The sequence below is a fragment of the Salmo trutta genome, chromosome 23, assembly GCF_901001165.1.
Source record: "Salmo trutta chromosome 23, fSalTru1.1, whole genome shotgun sequence".
Lineage (NCBI taxonomy): Eukaryota > Metazoa > Chordata > Actinopteri > Salmoniformes > Salmonidae > Salmo > Salmo trutta.
The window spans coordinates 32,413,311-32,430,799 of NC_042979.1; the positions used below are offsets into that span (position 1 = coordinate 32,413,311).

Here is a 17,489-nt window from a genome sequence, read left to right on the forward strand (position 1 = left end):
GCAAATGTAGAAACTTTGGAGTATAGCAGCCCCACTAAAGTGAACCCACATTGATTTAAGGTGGACAAAAACAATCTTTTAAGAAAATATACTGCTCAAAAAAATAAAGGGAACACTTAAACAACACAATTTAACTCCAAGTCAATCACACTTCTGTGAAATCAAACTGTCCACTTAGGAAGCAACACTGATTGACAATAAATTTCACATGCTGTTGTGCAAATGGAATAGACAACAGGTGGAAATTATAGGCAATTTGCAAGACACCCCCAATAAAGGAGTGGTTCTGCAGGTGGTGACCACAGACCACTTCTCAGTTCCTATGCTTCCTGGCTGATGTTTTGGTCACTTTTGAGTGCTGGCGGTGCTTTCACTCTAGTGGTAGCATGAGACGGAGTCTACAACCCACACAAGTGGCTCAGGTAGTGCAGCTCATCAAGGATGGCACATCAATGTGAGCTGTGGCAAGAAGGTTTGCTGTGTCTGTCAGCGTAGTGTCCAGAGCATGGAGGCGCTACCAGGAGACAGGGCAGTACATCAGGAGACGTGGAGGAGGCCGTAGGAGGGCAGCAACCCAGCAGCAGGACCGCTACCTCCGCCTTTGTGCAAGGAGGAGCAGGAGGAGCACTGCCAGAGCCCTGCAAAATGACCTCCAGCTGGCCACAAATGTGCATGTGTCTGCTCAAACGGTCAGAAACAGACTCCATGAGAGTGGTATGAGGGCCCGACGTCCACAGGTGGGGGTTGTGCTTACAGCCCAACACCGTGCAGGACGTTTGGCATTTGCCAGAGAACACCAAGATTGGCAAATTCGCCACTGGCGCCCTGTGCTCTTCACAGATGAAAGCAGGTTCACACTGAGCACATGTGACAGACGTGACAGTCTGGAGACGCCGTGGAGAACATTCCGCTGCCTGCAACATCCTCCAGCATGACCGGTTTGGCGGTGGGTCAGTCATGGTGTGAGGTGGCATTTCTTTGGGGGGCCGCACAGCCCTCCATGTGCTTGCCAGAGGTAGCCTGACTGCCATTAGGTACCGAGATGAGATCCTCAGACCCCTTGTGAGACCATATGCTGGTGCGGTTGGCCCTGGGTTCCTCCTAATGCAAGACAATGCTAGACCTCATGTGGCTGGAGTGTGTCAGCAGTTCCTGCAAGAGGAAGGCATTGATGCTATGGACTGGCCCGCCCGTTCCCCAGACCTGAATCCAATTGAGCACATCTGGGACATCATGTCTCACTCCATCCACCAACGCCACGTTGCACCACAGACTGTCCAGGAGTTGGTGGATGCTTTAGTCCAGGTCTGGGAGGAGATCCCTCAGGAGACCATCCGCCACCTCATCAGGAGCATGCCCAGGCATTGTAAGGAGGTCATACAGGCACGTGGAGGCCACACACACTACTGAGCCTCATTTTGACTTGTTTTAAGGACATTACATCAAAGTTGGATCAGCCTGTAGTGTGGTTTTCCACTTTAATTTTGAGTGTGACTCCAAATCCAGACCTCCATGGGTTGATAAATTGGATTTCCATTGATTATTTTTGTGTGATTTTGTTGTCAGCACATTCAACTATGTAAAGAAAAAGTATTTAATAAGATTATTTCTTTCATTCAGATCTAGGATGTGTTATTTTAGTGTTCCCTTTATTTTTTTGAGCAGTGTACTATATATTATAAATGTGAGAGATGGATCTTACGATCACCCCTTCAAAGCCCTTCATTCATCTTCACAATTAAAGACAAACCACTAGTCACTATGGTCACTGAGTCGTTTCATTCACTATAAAGGACATAGGTGGTAAACCGCCCACTGCGTCATGGTACTACTAAGCACCATAGTAGGTGAGATTGAAACTCAGGACATGTATTAATGATGATGGCACAGGCTCACCCCGGGCCCTTTCCAGCACCCAGACGAAGAACACACAGGGATAAATCAAAGAACAGCCATTCGCTGGTGGAATAACTTGGCAGAGAGTCAGAGGAAGAAGTCTGGGTCACAAACTGGACCCATTGTATAAGCTATGTGGCTAGGTCCACTAGCTATGTCTGTCTGTACAAACCCTGCAGTATGTTTGAATGACTGTAATTAATGGTTGCATCTAAGAGAAAGGTTATTCTTTAAATTGAAGGCAGAACATTAAACGAGATTAAGAAATGTATATGCAAAAGTCTAACCATCAAGTGGAATAAGTTACATAAAAACCAGCGTTTTTTAAGGTCTATGAGGTCTTGCAAGAAGTACATACTGCATCAGAGACTCAGAGACTCCTCAACGCCACAGATACTTCAGCAAGGGATGTACTGTTAACCAACCAGGACGAGGGAGGAGAGGACCAGCAACACAGAAGAGGGGGTAGTGTCAGGAGAATGTGTCTAGTCAAGGACACACACCAAGGCCACAGCATCTGTCAATGTGCATGGGAGAGAGAGGAGAGAGAATCAGATAGAATGAGAGGGAGAGAGACAGGCAGAAAGAACGGGAGAGATAGAGATGGACAGAGAGAGAGAGAGAGAGAGAGAGAGAGAGTAGAGAGACAGACAGACAGACAGACAGACAGACAGACAGACAGACAGACAGACAGACAGACAGACAGACAGACAGACAGACAGACAGACAGACAGACAGAAAGGGAGAGACTGATTGACAGAGAAGCAGAGAGAGAGGGCACTGACACACATACTGTAGAGAGCAAGAGGATGAGCATAACTCTTCACCGCCAGTGTGTTCATGAAGTGCAGGCAGCATACCAATCAGCCAGTCTGGGGTATTCCAGGCTGTGTGAGCCTCCGAACCAGTCTGAGAAAATAGTTATCCCCCGGGGCATCCTGTGCTTTACTACTATTACTAGATATACTACTACTAGATCTACTGCTACTAGATATACTCCTATTACTACTACTTCTAGATCTACTACTACTACATCTACTACTACAACATCTACTACTACTGTTACTACTCCCAATACTACTTCTAGATCTACTACTACTACTACTACTACTAGAACTACTACTACTAGATCTATTGCTACTAGATCTACTTCTACTCCTAGATCTACTACTACTATTACTTGATATATTTTTACTAGATCTACTGCTACTAGATATACTACTACTACATCTACTACTGCTGTTACTACTCCCAATACTACTACTAGAACTACTACTATTACTTGATATAGTATTACTAGATCTACTGCTACTAGATATACTACTACATCTACTACTGCTGTTACTACTCCCACTGCAAATAGTCTGGGCGGCCATTTGACTAGATGTTCAGGAGTCTTATGGCTTGGGGGTAGAAGCTGTTTAGAAGCCTCTTGGACCTAGACTTGGCGTTCCGGTACCGCTCGCTCTCTGCGGTAGCAGAGAGAACAGTCTATGACTAGGGTGGCTGGAGTCTTTGACAATTTTTAGGGCCTTTCTCTGACACTGCCTGGTATAGAGGTCCTGGATGGCAGGAAGCTTGGCCCGAGGGATGTTCTGGGCCGTTCACACTATCCTCTGTAGTGCCTTGCGGTCGGCGGCCGAGCAATTATACTACTACTACTATTAAATCTACTACTAGATATACTACTTTTACTACTACTAGATATACGTCTACTACTAGATCTAATACTAATTCTAGATCTACCACTATTACTACTATTAGATCTACTACTACTATTATTACTACTACCAGATATACTACAACTGGGAGAAACTCCCCAAATACAGGTGTGCCAAGCTTATAGCGTCATACACAATAAGCCTCGAGGCTGTAATCGCTTCCAAATGTGCTTCAACAAAGTACTGAGTAAAGGGTCTGAATACTTAGGTAAATGTGTTATTTCTGTTTTTTTATTTTTAATACATTTTCAAACAATAAAAAAAAAAGTTTTTGCTTTGTCATTATGGGATATTGTGTGTAGATTGTAACGTAACAAAATGTGGAAAAAGTCAAGGGACTGAATACTTTCCGAATGCACTGTATATACACTACATTACCAAAAGTATGTGGACACCTGCTTGTCAAACATCTCATTCCAAAATCATGGTTAATCAATATGGAATTGGTCCCCCTTTGCTGCTATAATAGCCTCCACTCTTCTGGGAAGATGTTGGAACATTGCTGCGGGGACTTGATTCCATTCAGCCACACTAGCATTAGTGAGGTCGGGCACTGATGTTGGGCGATTAGGCCTGGCTCGCAGTCGAGGTTTCAATTCATCCCAGAGGTGTTCGATGGGGTTGAGGTCAGGGCTCTATGCAGGCCAGTCAAGTTCTTCCACACCGATCTTGACAAACCATTTCTGTATGGACCTCGTTTTCTTCCCCCTAACTGTTGCTACAAAGTTGGAAGTACACAATCGTCTAGAATGTCATTGTATGATGTGCGTTAAGATTTCCCTTCACTGGAAATAAGGGGCCTAGCCCGAACCATGAAAAACCACCCAAGACCATTATTCCTCCTCCACCAAACGTTACAGTTGGCACTATGCATTGCGGTCTCCTGGTATCCTCCAAACCCAATGGCGTCGAGCGTTACACCACTCCAGCCAACACTTGGCATTGCGCATCATGATCTTCAGCTTGTGTGTGGCTGCTCGGCCATGGAAACCCATTTCAAGAAGCTCCCGACAAACAGTTCTTGTGCTGAAGCTGCTTCCAGAGGCAGTTTGGAACTCGGTAGTGAGTGTTGCAACCGAGGACAGACGATGTTTACGCGCTTCAGCACTCGGCAATCCCGTTCTGTTAGCTTGTGTGGCCTACCAATTCGCAGCTGAGCCATTGTTGCTGCTCGACATTTCCACTTCACAATAACAGCACTTACAGTTGACCGGGGCAGCTCTAGCAGGGCAGAAATTAGATGAACTGACTTGTTGGAAAGGTGCCATCCTATGACGGTGACATGTTGAAAGTCAGTGAGCTCTTCAGTAAAACCATTCTACTGTCAATGTTCATCTATGGAGATTGCAAGGCTGTGTACTCGAGTTTATACACCTGTCAGCAACGGGTGTGGCTGAATATGCCAAATACACTAATTTGAAGGGATTCCACATACTTTTGTATATATAGTGTATATTTATATATTCTTATTTTATTTATTCATTTTTGGGGGGGGTGCACAAAATTATTTAGGCAACAGGGATCTTGATCCAGGAGGGGATCGAATGTCTCTGCTGTAACCAAAAAGCTTGATCTTGACATCTAGCCACTTAGCTAGCAAGTTAGTAAACCAAATGCATAGCTGGAGCCCTGAGCTGCATATCATTTATTTGACACATCTTAGATTTCTTGTAGTTATACTTAACTTAACTAATAAGCATTGGTGTAGAACGCACCCCCGCAGCTTCCCCCCCCCCCCCCACACCAAAAAATGTAGCGATTTTTAACAACGGTATTCAAAAGTCGGTATTTCTCAATACCCCGGTATACGGTATAAACGGTATATCGCCCAAGCCTAACTGCTACCACTAATACATCTTCTAATAGTACTACCTATATCTTCCACTTTCTATGTGTCTCAACAACCTCTACACACTGGGTATCTTGTTTACAGTCCCATCAGTTGGTTAGCTGTGTCAATTCCATCTGCTGTGCTAAATAGACAGAGGGGCTGAAATGCTATGTCCATCTTTTGTCATAGCGCGACTTGGCTACTGGGCATTGTCCAAGGGTTCATGTGAGATGTCAACAGGGTCAAATACAAAACTTCAGCTGCACTCGACATGACATCTCTTACCCCTCTCTCACTCTGTCTCTCTGTGTTGTTGTCCCATTATGACCCAGGAGCCTCTGTCTACAGTGGGACCTTGTCTGACTGACCCTCAGGGGCCTGTCCTGACTAGCACACAGAGTCAGTAGAGGCAGTGCCTGTTCCAGCTTTGCTACGTGCTTGTCCTGCTCTCTCTACTGCTCTCATTCTCTAGGACAAAAATAAATCCTTCTTTTTTTATTTAACCAGGCAAGTCAGTTAAGAACAAATTCTTATTTACAATGACGGCCTACCGGGAACAGTGGGTTAACTGCCTTGTTCAGGGGCAGAACAACAGATTTTTACCTTCTCAGCTCAGGGATTCGATCCAGCAACCTTTCGGTTACTGGCCCAACGCTCCAACCACTAGGCTACCTGCCACCCCTTACTGGGGAACTCACACTGACATTTCCTGGAACTCTGGTATTCTGTGGTGATTTTTTCCACACATTTGGGCTAGTCTATAATACTTTGCATCACAATGAGAACAGAACATCCAGTATCTATCTGGTTGTGGACATAGGTGAGATACAGAAAAGATTAACATGGAGGTCTCTAGATTTGTGAGTCAGAAATACAGATAAAATCAAGATAAATCTCTGAAGTTATATCACACGCTTGCACGCACATACACGTGTGTACACACACACACACACACACACACACACACACACCTCTGTCACCTCATATCATAAATAACCCAATGCATTGAGAAGAAGCCCTAGCTATGTCTGATTGGCCGGGAAGATGAAATCTCAGCGGGATGGGTGAGATGGAATCCTGTTGCTACAGCAACGGAGGTGAACCTCCCCCCACTCACCTCGCTCTCAGTTCCTCTATGAGACAGTTACCTCATAAGTGGAAAGAGCTCCGAAACATCCATCTATCACAGAGGCGATCAGCATTTACACAGCTTCATAATGACATTACTGAGGCCTGCAGGTCCCCTGACACCTACTGTCTTTAATGTTTCCCCACTGTCAGAGGAGGCGGCCTGGGATCAGACAGAGAAAAGAGAGGAAGATTAATGACAATATGAAGTCTGTTTAATGCCTCGTGTCTATCTCAGTCTCCCACCAAATTAGTTATTTGACAGTCAGAGTTTCTCTGTGATACTGACCTTCAGCTTTCATTACAGGACCATGTCATCAATTTATGATCCAAAAATAAAGAGGTCAGTTAGATCATTTTTCCCACGATCTGGACTTGATCAAACAAACACCATGTAGAAAGCTTGGTTCATGAGAGGACAACTATTCTGCTTCAGTTAGTTTTTACATCACCACCTTTTCCTTTGATACAGGCAGAGATGACATTCCCCATGGGACGGTGCTGCCTATTCTGCTCAAAGAAAGGCCCCTTTACAAAATCTTTGCAAGATATAATTCTACCAATTAACTGTGTCATAATGGGAGGACGACTGTTAGATCCTGAGATTGGGTCTGCTCTGCTCTCACAACATTTCCTCAACAGAGAACAAGGGAATCCCTCTCTGACACAAAATAATCGCAGGCAATACACACGCACAGGCACATACACACACATATTCACGCCCACACCTACACACACACGCCCACACCGAGAAGAACAAAGGAAGAGGCTGCAGGCTACACTGGTTGACAGTGATATGAAACTGTTGATTACGTAAACTGGCTTTTTAAAACAGCAAAATGATGGTCCTCAACCCTCATTCAACAATCACACAGTCAGAAATATGGGAATTCTCATTCAATATGGCCACAGATGAAAACATTCCCAGTGTTTACTTTCTCAACCAATCAACTATCTGCTCTCTTTATGTATTTTCCAATGACATTATAGCTCTCTCTGATTTGTCCAATCCACAAAGGTTGTTTGATACTCCCACCACCAGGCGAAATCATCCCAAGTGTCTGAGTATCGCCCTGAAAATGAATCTGTTTTTCTTCTCTTTTCTGTAACCATATCCCTTTCTCCTCCCCAATTCATAACTCACATTACATTAGCCTCTACATTTGCAAGGCAAGGAAAACAATATCCTGGAATATAAAGCTTTCATCCCAGCAAGCACATTTGGTTCCTTGGAAGTTGTGGGACTTGGTTCTGGGAACGAAGCTATACGTTTCTTGAGGTTCTAAGAAAGGGAGGTTCTAAGAAAGTTTTACTCTGGTTCATTGAAAGTTTTCCTGGGAGGTTTTTAGTAACGCTCTGAGAACGGAACTTATAGGTTATTTGGAGGTTTTTGAATAACTTCCTTAAAACCTTCACTGAATGTTTGAATAAGACTTTTAATAACACTGCTATCTTATTTTTGGCTAACTTTTTGGAACTCTAAGCACAGATAGGACACACGGCAATTAATACCTTAGGCATTAATCATGAAATTCGAACCTACAGTATAATCTTCTGTTCTCAATCCATTGAATTAGTTCACTGGTCCACCAGGATGGCGCTAGCATGACATGTTTTTTTTCTCATTCAAAGCTGTTCATCTTAGTCTATTCACACAGACCCCATTTTAAAGAGATAACAACTATCTTTGGATATTATTCAAATCGCAGTAATATATGTACTACTTACTCAAAAAATGAATGCATGGATTTCTGTAACAAACTGGTAATATATGGATATTACTTGGCCAAAACTCTTGAGTTTAAGTTTGAAGCAACCACTTATGGGAGAATTTGGGCATTAATGCATTGAGAACCATGTGAATCAAATCAACATGGCTGTGTAGAAAGCTCTCATAGGTTAGAGATGTCATCAATAATGAATTTAGGATGCTCCCAGATAGTCTAGCGCTGCTGTCGTTAGGGAGCAGACAGGAAACTCTCTATTTCTCTGTATCTTTGTCTCTCTCTCTCAGTGGGTCTCTCTCTTTTTCCTCCCTCCCTATTCACTCCCTCTGTGTATCTCTCTCTCTCTCTCCATCTTTCGCCTCCTCTCTCCCACTCTTTCTCTCTACTTCTCTCTCTCTCTCTCTCTCTCTCTCACTCTTTTAGGTCCATTAGGGATGCTCATTCTGCTGCAGAGGATAAAAATGAAACTTGGAAATTAGCCAGCAGCAAATTGATCAGACCCTTCTGTACCTTTCTGAAGGAACTAGGGCTATGGGGACCAGCACTGCTCACTGGTGCTGAGCTATATATTCTCTCCTGTCAAAAAATGTGCACTGACAGGCAGCATACTATTATGGGTCAGAGAGTCCCAATAGGAGTAGTTTATGACAACGATGAGGTCATCAGGCATATTTCTATATTAACCCCCTTCCCTCAATCTTACACATAATCTAGTACCTGAGTTTATCTATTCGATGTAATGTATTGATGATATAATAACATTTTGTCATGAATGTACTGTTCATATCTGTCAATGGATAGATAGCTTCTTTTGCAACATGATGATATGATATATTGGATCCAGAGCAGGCCCTACTGTACCATAGAACAAAGTACAAACAGTCCGAGAAGCTGCAGTCCAGTCAATGGAATGAACGTGTCGAAGTTGATATCAGACAGTTTTGTGTTTATTTAATTGATCGCCTAAACAGATTGTTTAGCTTAAAATGTTGATTAAGTATTATTTCTTCACATTTCTGGCACAATGCAAGGCAAGGCAATAGGCCTATGTGTGGATGTTCCAAAATGCACACAGCACATACATTTCATGGACAGAGATGGAAATATTGGTTAGAAATTTAGAAAGAGGGGAGATCTAAAGATGCAACAACTATCATGGGCTGCTAAACAATAAAAGAAAGTTGAAAGAAAACCAATAGAATAGGAGAACGCATACTGTAAAACATCAACTAAACGCTGAGTCTCAAATTGCTGCCTGTCCCTTTTAATAGCCAGGCAACAGCACACATTTCAGCAAATAAACACCTGTTTCAAATAAACGCTGGGTCTAAATGAATTGTTTATGAGGTTACCATGAATTACCATTAATTGTTTACAAGGTTTAATGATTGATTTGTTACATTAAATAATTCAGTAATGAGTTAGTGCATATACCGCAATTTTTGTATACCCACTTCTCAAGGCACCACTTACTACACCACTGCTCCTAAGGCTGTGTTTACCACAGACCTTATTTTCGGCGTTAATAAAAAATAAATAAAAAGGCTTGAGCCTTGGCAGAGTTAGTGCATGTACGGTAGTGAGTTGCCCATAAAAAGACACAATTACTATTGCTCTCTAAAGCAGGGACGAAAAGCTCAGGTCATAGTTTGGAGGGTGCATATTGTGTATGGGACACTGCCCCCTTCCGGTTGTAGGATGTAATAGATTTATGTTCAGTATGTGCATGTGCGAAATTAATTTCGTTTGTTAGAAACACAACCAGACGTCGGACAGCTAATGGGAATTGAGATGGCAAGATAATGATAATTTTACTCCAAGATAGTCCATTTGTCAGAAAAAATATGCGTTTTAGCTAGACATTTGGAAATCCAGCTTAAAACTAGTCAACAGCCACGACCGGGCGCAGCCATTTTGAATGTTCCAACTAAATCGTGAAAAAGTGGAGAATAAAACGTATATATTTCTATCTGTTCGTTTTTTTCTTCACAGAACTTATGAATTGTATGGTAAAACAATAAATACAATTAATTAATGCATAATAAATTGCTGTGCTTATACCAAATCCAGCGCAGCAAAAGCAGAATGTTTTTGAATTGCCAAACCATTTCACCCTTTATTCTCGCAATAGTACAGTCAGGGGTAACATGGCGCTTGGCAGGATCGGCGGCTGCATCCGAATACTGCTTCACGATTGTCCCTCAAAAGGATTACTTTGTGGCCGCATACAATCGGACTGTATGGAATGCAGAGTAGGAGGTATATGAATAACTTATTTTATGGTTATGGTGCAGTACCTTGTCGACAAACCACCACACGAGGAATCTGTCTCAATCAATGTCACTTGCTGTGACAGCGGCTGAGATGTCTTTCCCTGTCCGGCTTTCATATTTAGCCTGGAACTACTTCAAATTTCTAGACGAATTTCTAATGCATGCACTCCATTTCCACAAGTTGTTCAGCTCCATGGGTAAGTACAGTCGCACAGTACTCCTGTCAGAGACGGTCATGAAAATCTAGTCTAATATCATCTCTGCTCCTGTTGCTCCATTCATTTCAGCAAAAAGGAATCTATTGTCAGAGGATGTTGTCAAACTACAAGAATTTCAGCAGCGGAAACAGGCAGTGGCTCATCAAGTGTCCGGATCAAAAAATAGGCTACTCAAGTTTTAATGTGACGTGGACAAGTACATTGACATGCCTCCCTTGCAAGCTCCAAATACAACAATGCAGTAATCAATATCAATGCAGCACTAAACATAAGGTAGAACATTGTGTTATTATGGGGTATTGTGAACAAAAACACACAAGAAATGAAAATAAGATCACAAGAAAGTAAGAAGCTATATACAGGGTCAGTCCCAATACCATATTTACATTGTGCAGGGGATACTGGAGTGATAGAGGTAGATATGTATAGACGTAAGGTGACTAGGCAACGGGGTATATGATAAACAGCTTGTCGGTTATAAGAAATGATAGCAGATACATTTTGTTAAAATAAAGTAAAGACAAATGCTGAAAGATTCACAAAATATAAATGTCCTTGTTTTTCAAAGAAAATCTTTTTTGTCCGTTAAAATAACATCAAATTAATTGAAAATACAGTCTCGACATTGTTAATGTTGTAAGTGACTATTTTAGGTGGAAACGGCTGATTTTTTAAATGGAATATCTACATAGGTGTACAGAGGCCTTTTATCAGCAACCATCACACTTGTATTCCAATTGCACGGTGTGTTAGCTAATCCAAGTTTATAATTTTAAAAGGCTAAATGATCATTAGAAAATCCTTTTGCATTTATTTTAGCACAGCTAAAACTGTTGTTCTGATTAAAGAAGCAATAAAACTGGCCTTCTTTAGATTAGTTGAGTATCTGGAGAGACCTGAAAATAGCTGTGCAGCGACGTTCCCCATCCAACCTGACAGATCTTGAGAGGATATGCAGAGAAGAATGGGAGAAACTCCCCAAATACAGGTGTGCCAAGCTTGTAGCGTCATACCCAAGAAGACTTGAGGCTATAATCGCTGTCAACAAAGTACTGAGTAAAGGGTCTGAATACTTCTGTGAATGTGATATTTCAGTTTTAGTTTTTTAAATAAATTTGCAATTTCTAAAAACCTGTTTTTGCTTAGTCATTATGGGGTATTGTGTGTAGATTTCTGAATACTTCTGTGAATGTGATATTTCAGTTTTAGTTTTTTAAATAAATTTGCAATTTCTAAAAACCTGTTTTTGCTTAGTCATTATGGGGTATTGTGTGTAGATTTATGAGGGGGAAAAAACAATTGAATCAATTTTAATAAGGCTGTACCAAAATGTGGGAAAAGTCCAGAGGCTGGAATACTTTCTGAATGCACTGTATATGTATATGTATGTGTGTATATATGCATGTCCTTACTGCTTGGTACCGCAACTACTTCTTTTGAAGTTGACAGACCATTTTCTATTCTGCAGGTCATTATTTGGAGGTATTCAATCGGAAGCTAAAGAAGAACGAGCTAATATTGAAGGATGAGCTGAAACTGCTTCTACACCTATGCCAATCTGCAGAGGACATGGTCACAGCCAGAGGTGCCATCTACAGGTATGGGTCACACAGTAAAATACTCGTTTCTCACTAATGCATTGTGGCCACTGGCCAGATGAGTATCCTGACAATTAGCTGTCAAAACAGACCTGAAGATCAAGTCTACTCATCAGCTGTGTTACGGACAAAGCATTAGTCTGAAATAATTTAATGCAATCTTGAAGAGAACAGTAACGTAGCATTTGGAGAGTTTCAGTTTGGTCCCCTGTTCATGAGGCTGTGCTATGAGCTGGGGCTGGAGGAGATGGCTGCTGCCACTCTGACAGACAAGGTAACAATATTTATATGCAGCACTTGGACTACAACAATCAGGGAACCGTCATAATCAACATCTGAACTAAGTGCTGTCATAGTAACTCCTCCTCTTGACTAGGGCATTGATTGACGTTTACACATAGTGTAGTTTGTGAAGTTGTAAATATACTATATATCTATATTCTCTAACAGGACTTGAGAGGATTCTTTTCAGACTCAACCTCCTTCAATATTGCCATAGACATGTTGTTTATGAAAGGATTATATGAGAGTAGGTGGCATCCTTTTACTATTAGAAGGCAGACACATTAAACTATAAAGGAAAAATTTTTTAGATGACTGATCTTTTTCATCACTAAACAATGTCTATAATAGTAGGTTCTCTGGATGTACTGCGAGATGAAGAACCAAGGTGTGCCATTCAACAAGGACACATTCACACTAGCAACTGGTACCTGCTATAAACTGGTGAGGACTTGTCCACCTTGCAGATATTGTATTGGTCCACCCTATAGACAGTCGATTTAATGCCCTGTTTCATGTTTACCAGAATACCCCGGAGTCCTATAGAATCTGTACTGCCCTGATAGAGGAGGGACAGACCAAAGGACACATTATGCCTACTGCTTCACTGTGGCTCTAGCACTTAGACAGGTTGGTCATCTATTTTTCTCTCTCTCTCTCTCTCTCTCTCTCTCTCTCTGGCATACAAATGTGTTTAAATATATTTTATTCCCCTTCCAGAATGATGTTGAAAAAGCACAATCCATGTTCGGTCAGATTATGAGCACTGACAGCAGAATATGTCAAAATCTCAAAGTGAGTTCTAATATTCACTGTCTTTACAATAACTTTGTAACTGTGTCAAGCTGTCAGTCAGGGAGCAGGCTATTTGATGATATTTCTGGTGTTCCAGGTGCTGATACTGGCTATGGCAGGAACTGTGAAAGAATCACTCTCTGTCTTGACCTTAGCTTTGGGATTCAGCAGCCCTGCATTTATAAAGAAGCCTGAATTCGCACAGGAAGTGGCGAGTAAAAAAAACTCCAAATGGATGTTTAATGTCTGATGCATAACCTATGTGTAATTATCTCTGAGTCATCCAGTCACAAATATAATTCATCAATACATCTATGTGTGCGTGGTCTCTTTCTCAGGTGGACCTGTTGCGTATTCGGAGCGAGGACAGTCCTCTGACGGCGAGCGTGGAGCAGGCAGTGTCCCGCCTCCAGCAGGCAGGTCAGGTGACCCAACGAAACCTGGACGAGATGTTGTGTCATACCCCCATAGGGAAGAAGAGGATGCCCATGGGGATAATGGACGAGAGACGGATCAGCCGGAGGACTCTGAGGCCTCTGCAGTCCACTCTGTTGTCAGAGTGAATGGGACTTGGTTGTATCTCTCTGCGTGTTTGAGGGGATCAAGGTGAGGCGCAGAATTGTGAATCTTGATCAGGTACTGAGTAGGTTTTTGGGTGGGAATTTGCAGATCAGTGATTCTGCGCAGTCCGAGTGCAATGTAGTGGATTTTAAACAAACATTGTTTCATTCTAAACTCTGCCTTAATTGTACCAGTCCCTGTCACAGCCATGGGGGTCTGGTCTCACACCACCCAAGCAAGGCTGAACAGAGATGCGCTCTCTCCCTACACCCAGAGCTGGACTTTATAGCGACCTATAGTGTACCAGTCAGTGCAATGTACCTCTCCTCTCAACCAGAGACCCTTCTGTATTCCTCCTTTTTGGTCATATTCTTCACACGTTCACCCAAACATATACAATGGTACAGGTATACTAGTTTGTTCTATGTCTGGGGAGCCTCTTCAGAGCATTTCAGACTTTTAACTGCTGACTGTGAAAAGGTTTGTTGAATCCAAGGGACAACAATGTGTGCAAAAGAAGAATGTAATGGTGTATGTGAGACAGATGTGTATAAACATGTAATTATTTGTGATTTATAGGGTAATACATATTGAATGAAATAAAAGCTGCTGTTGTAGAACTCTTTATTATTTTATTGTTGAATAAAGAGTCCTTCTTTACATAAGTCAAATCAAAATGTATTTGTCACATGCACCGAATACAACAGGTGCAGCCCTTACAGTGAAATGCTAACTTATAGGCCCTTAACCACCAATGTACAGTCGTGTCCAAAAGCTTTGAGAATGACACAAATATTAATTTTCACAAAGTCTGCTGCCTCGGTTTGTATGATGGCAATTTCCATATACTCCAATGTTATGAAGAGTGATCAGATGAATTGCAATTAATTGCAAAGTGAACTGAATCCCCCAAAAACATTTCCACTGCATTTCAGCCCTGCCACAAAAGGACCAGCTGACATGTCAGTGATTCTCTCGTTAACACAGGTGTGAGTGTTGACGAGGACAAGGCTGGAGATCACTCTGTCATGCTGATTGAGTTCGAATAACAGACTGGAAGCTTAAAAAGGAGGGTGGTGCTTGGAATCATTGTTCTTCCTCTGTCAACCACGGTTACCTGCAAGGAAACATGCTGTCATCATTGCTTTTGACAAAAAGGGCTTCACAGGCAAGGATATTGCTGCCAGTAAGATTGCACCTAAATCAACCATTTATCGGATCATCAAGAACTTCAAGGAGAGCTGTTCAATTGTGGTGCAGAAGGCTTCAGGGCACCCAAGAAAGTCCTGCAAGCGTCAGGACCGTCTCCTAAAGTTGATTCAGCTGCGGGATCGGGGCACCACCAGTACAGAGCTTGCTCAGGAATGGCTGCAGGCAGGTGTGAGTGCATCTGAATGCACAGTGAGGCGAAGACTTTTGGAGGATGGCCTGGTGTCAAGAAGGGCAGCAAAGAAGCCACTTCTCTCCAGGAAAAATATCAGGGACAGACTGATATTCTGCAAAAGATACAGGGATTGGACTGCTGAGGACTGGGGTAAAGACATTTTCTCTGATGAATCCCCTTTCCGATTGTTTGGGGCATCCGGAAAAGCTTGTCTGGAGAAGACAAGGTGAGCGCTACCATCAGTCCTGTGTCGTGCCAACAGTAAAGCATCCTGAGACCATTCATGTGTGGGGTTGCTTCTCAGCCAAAGGAGTGGGCTCACTCACCATTTTGCCTAAGAACACAGCCATGAATAAAGAATGGTACCAACATATCCTCCGAGAGCAACTTCTCCCAACCATCAAGGAACAGTTTGGTGACGAACAATGCCTTTTCCAGCATGATGGAGCACCTTGCCAAAAGGCAAAAGTGATAACTAAGTGGCTCGGGGAACAAAACATCAATATTTTGGGTCCATAGCCAGGAAACTCCCCAGACCTTAATCCCATTGAGAACTTGTGGTCAATCCTCAAGAGGCGGGTGGACAAACAAAAACCCACAAATTCTGACAAACTCCAAGCATTGATTATGCAAGGATGGGCTGCCATTAGTGTCACGCCCTGACCCTAGAGAGCCTTTTATTCCATATGTTGGTTAGGTCATGGTGTGACTAGGGTGGGTTATCTAGGTTGTTTTATGTCTATGTTGGCCTGGTATGGTTCCGAATCAGTCAGCTGTTTTTCGTTTTCTCTGATTGGGGATCATATTTAGGCAGCCATTTCCCCACTGGTTTTTGTGGGATCTTATTTTGAGTTAGTGCATGTTGCACCTCTTATGTTACGGTTCGTTGTTTATTTCCTTTTTGTTTTGTAAGTTTCACAAAAATAAAGATCTGGAACTCAGAGCACGCTGTGCCTTGGTCCGTCTCTCCACACAATCGTAACAATCAGTCAGGATGTGGCCCAGAAGTTAATTGACAGCATGCCAGGGCGGATTGCAGAGGTCTTGAAAAAGAAGGGTCAACACTGCAAATATTGACTCTCTGCATCAACTTCATGTAATTGTCAATAAAAGCCTTTGACACTTATGAAATGCTTGTAATTATACTTCATTATTCCATAGTAACATCTGACAAAACTATCTAAAGACACTGAAGCAGCAAACGTGAAAATTAATATTTGTGTCATTCTCAAATATTTTGGCCACGACTGTAGTTGTATAAAAAATACGTGTTAAAGTATTTACTAAAATAAACTGAAGTAAAAAAAATAAAGAAGAAAATAGAAAACTAACAAATAATTAAAGAGCGACAATAAAATAACAGTAACGAGGCTACAGTTTTTACTATTTTTTACGTTGTAGAATAATAGTGAAGACATCAAAACTATGAAATAACACATATGGAATCATGTAGTAACAAAAAATGTGTTAAACAAATCAAAATATATTTTATCCAAGACTGTTGCAAAAGCATTCACCATGAAGCTGGTTGAGAGAATGTCAAGAGTATACAAAGCTGTCATCAAGTCGGCCTTCCCTGTGGCTCAGTTGGCAGAGCATGGTGTTTGCAACGCCAGCATGGTGTGTGCAATGCCAGGGTTGTGGGTTCGATTCCCACAGGGGGCTAGTACAAAAATAAATAAAAAATGCATGAAATGAAATGTATGCATTCACTACTGTAAGTCGCTCTGGATAAGAGCGTCTGCTAAATGACTAAAATGTAAAAATGTAAATGTAAGGCAAAGGGTGGCTACTTTGAAGAATCTCAAATATAACATATATTTTGATTTGTTTAACACTTTTTTGGTTACTACATGATTCCATATGTGTTATTTCATAGTTTTGATGTATTCAATATTATTCTACAAAGTAGAAAATAGTACAAAATAAAGGAAAACCGTTGAATGAGTAGGTGTGTCCAAACTTTTGACTGGTACTGTACATGTAGGTAAAGTGACTATGCATAGATAATAAACAGAGAGTAGCAGCAGTATACAAATGGGGGGGGGGGGGGGTTAGCTGTTATTAGCTGTTCA

General features: G+C 42.0%; 1 pseudogene; it reads left to right on the forward strand.

Moving 5' to 3' along the window:
* Nucleotides 1-12,549: 12,549 nt before the first annotated feature.
* Nucleotides 12,550-14,660, forward strand: LOC115159808 (pentatricopeptide repeat-containing protein 2, mitochondrial-like; annotated as a pseudogene).
* The last annotated feature ends 2,829 nt before the right edge of the window (nucleotides 14,661-17,489 follow it).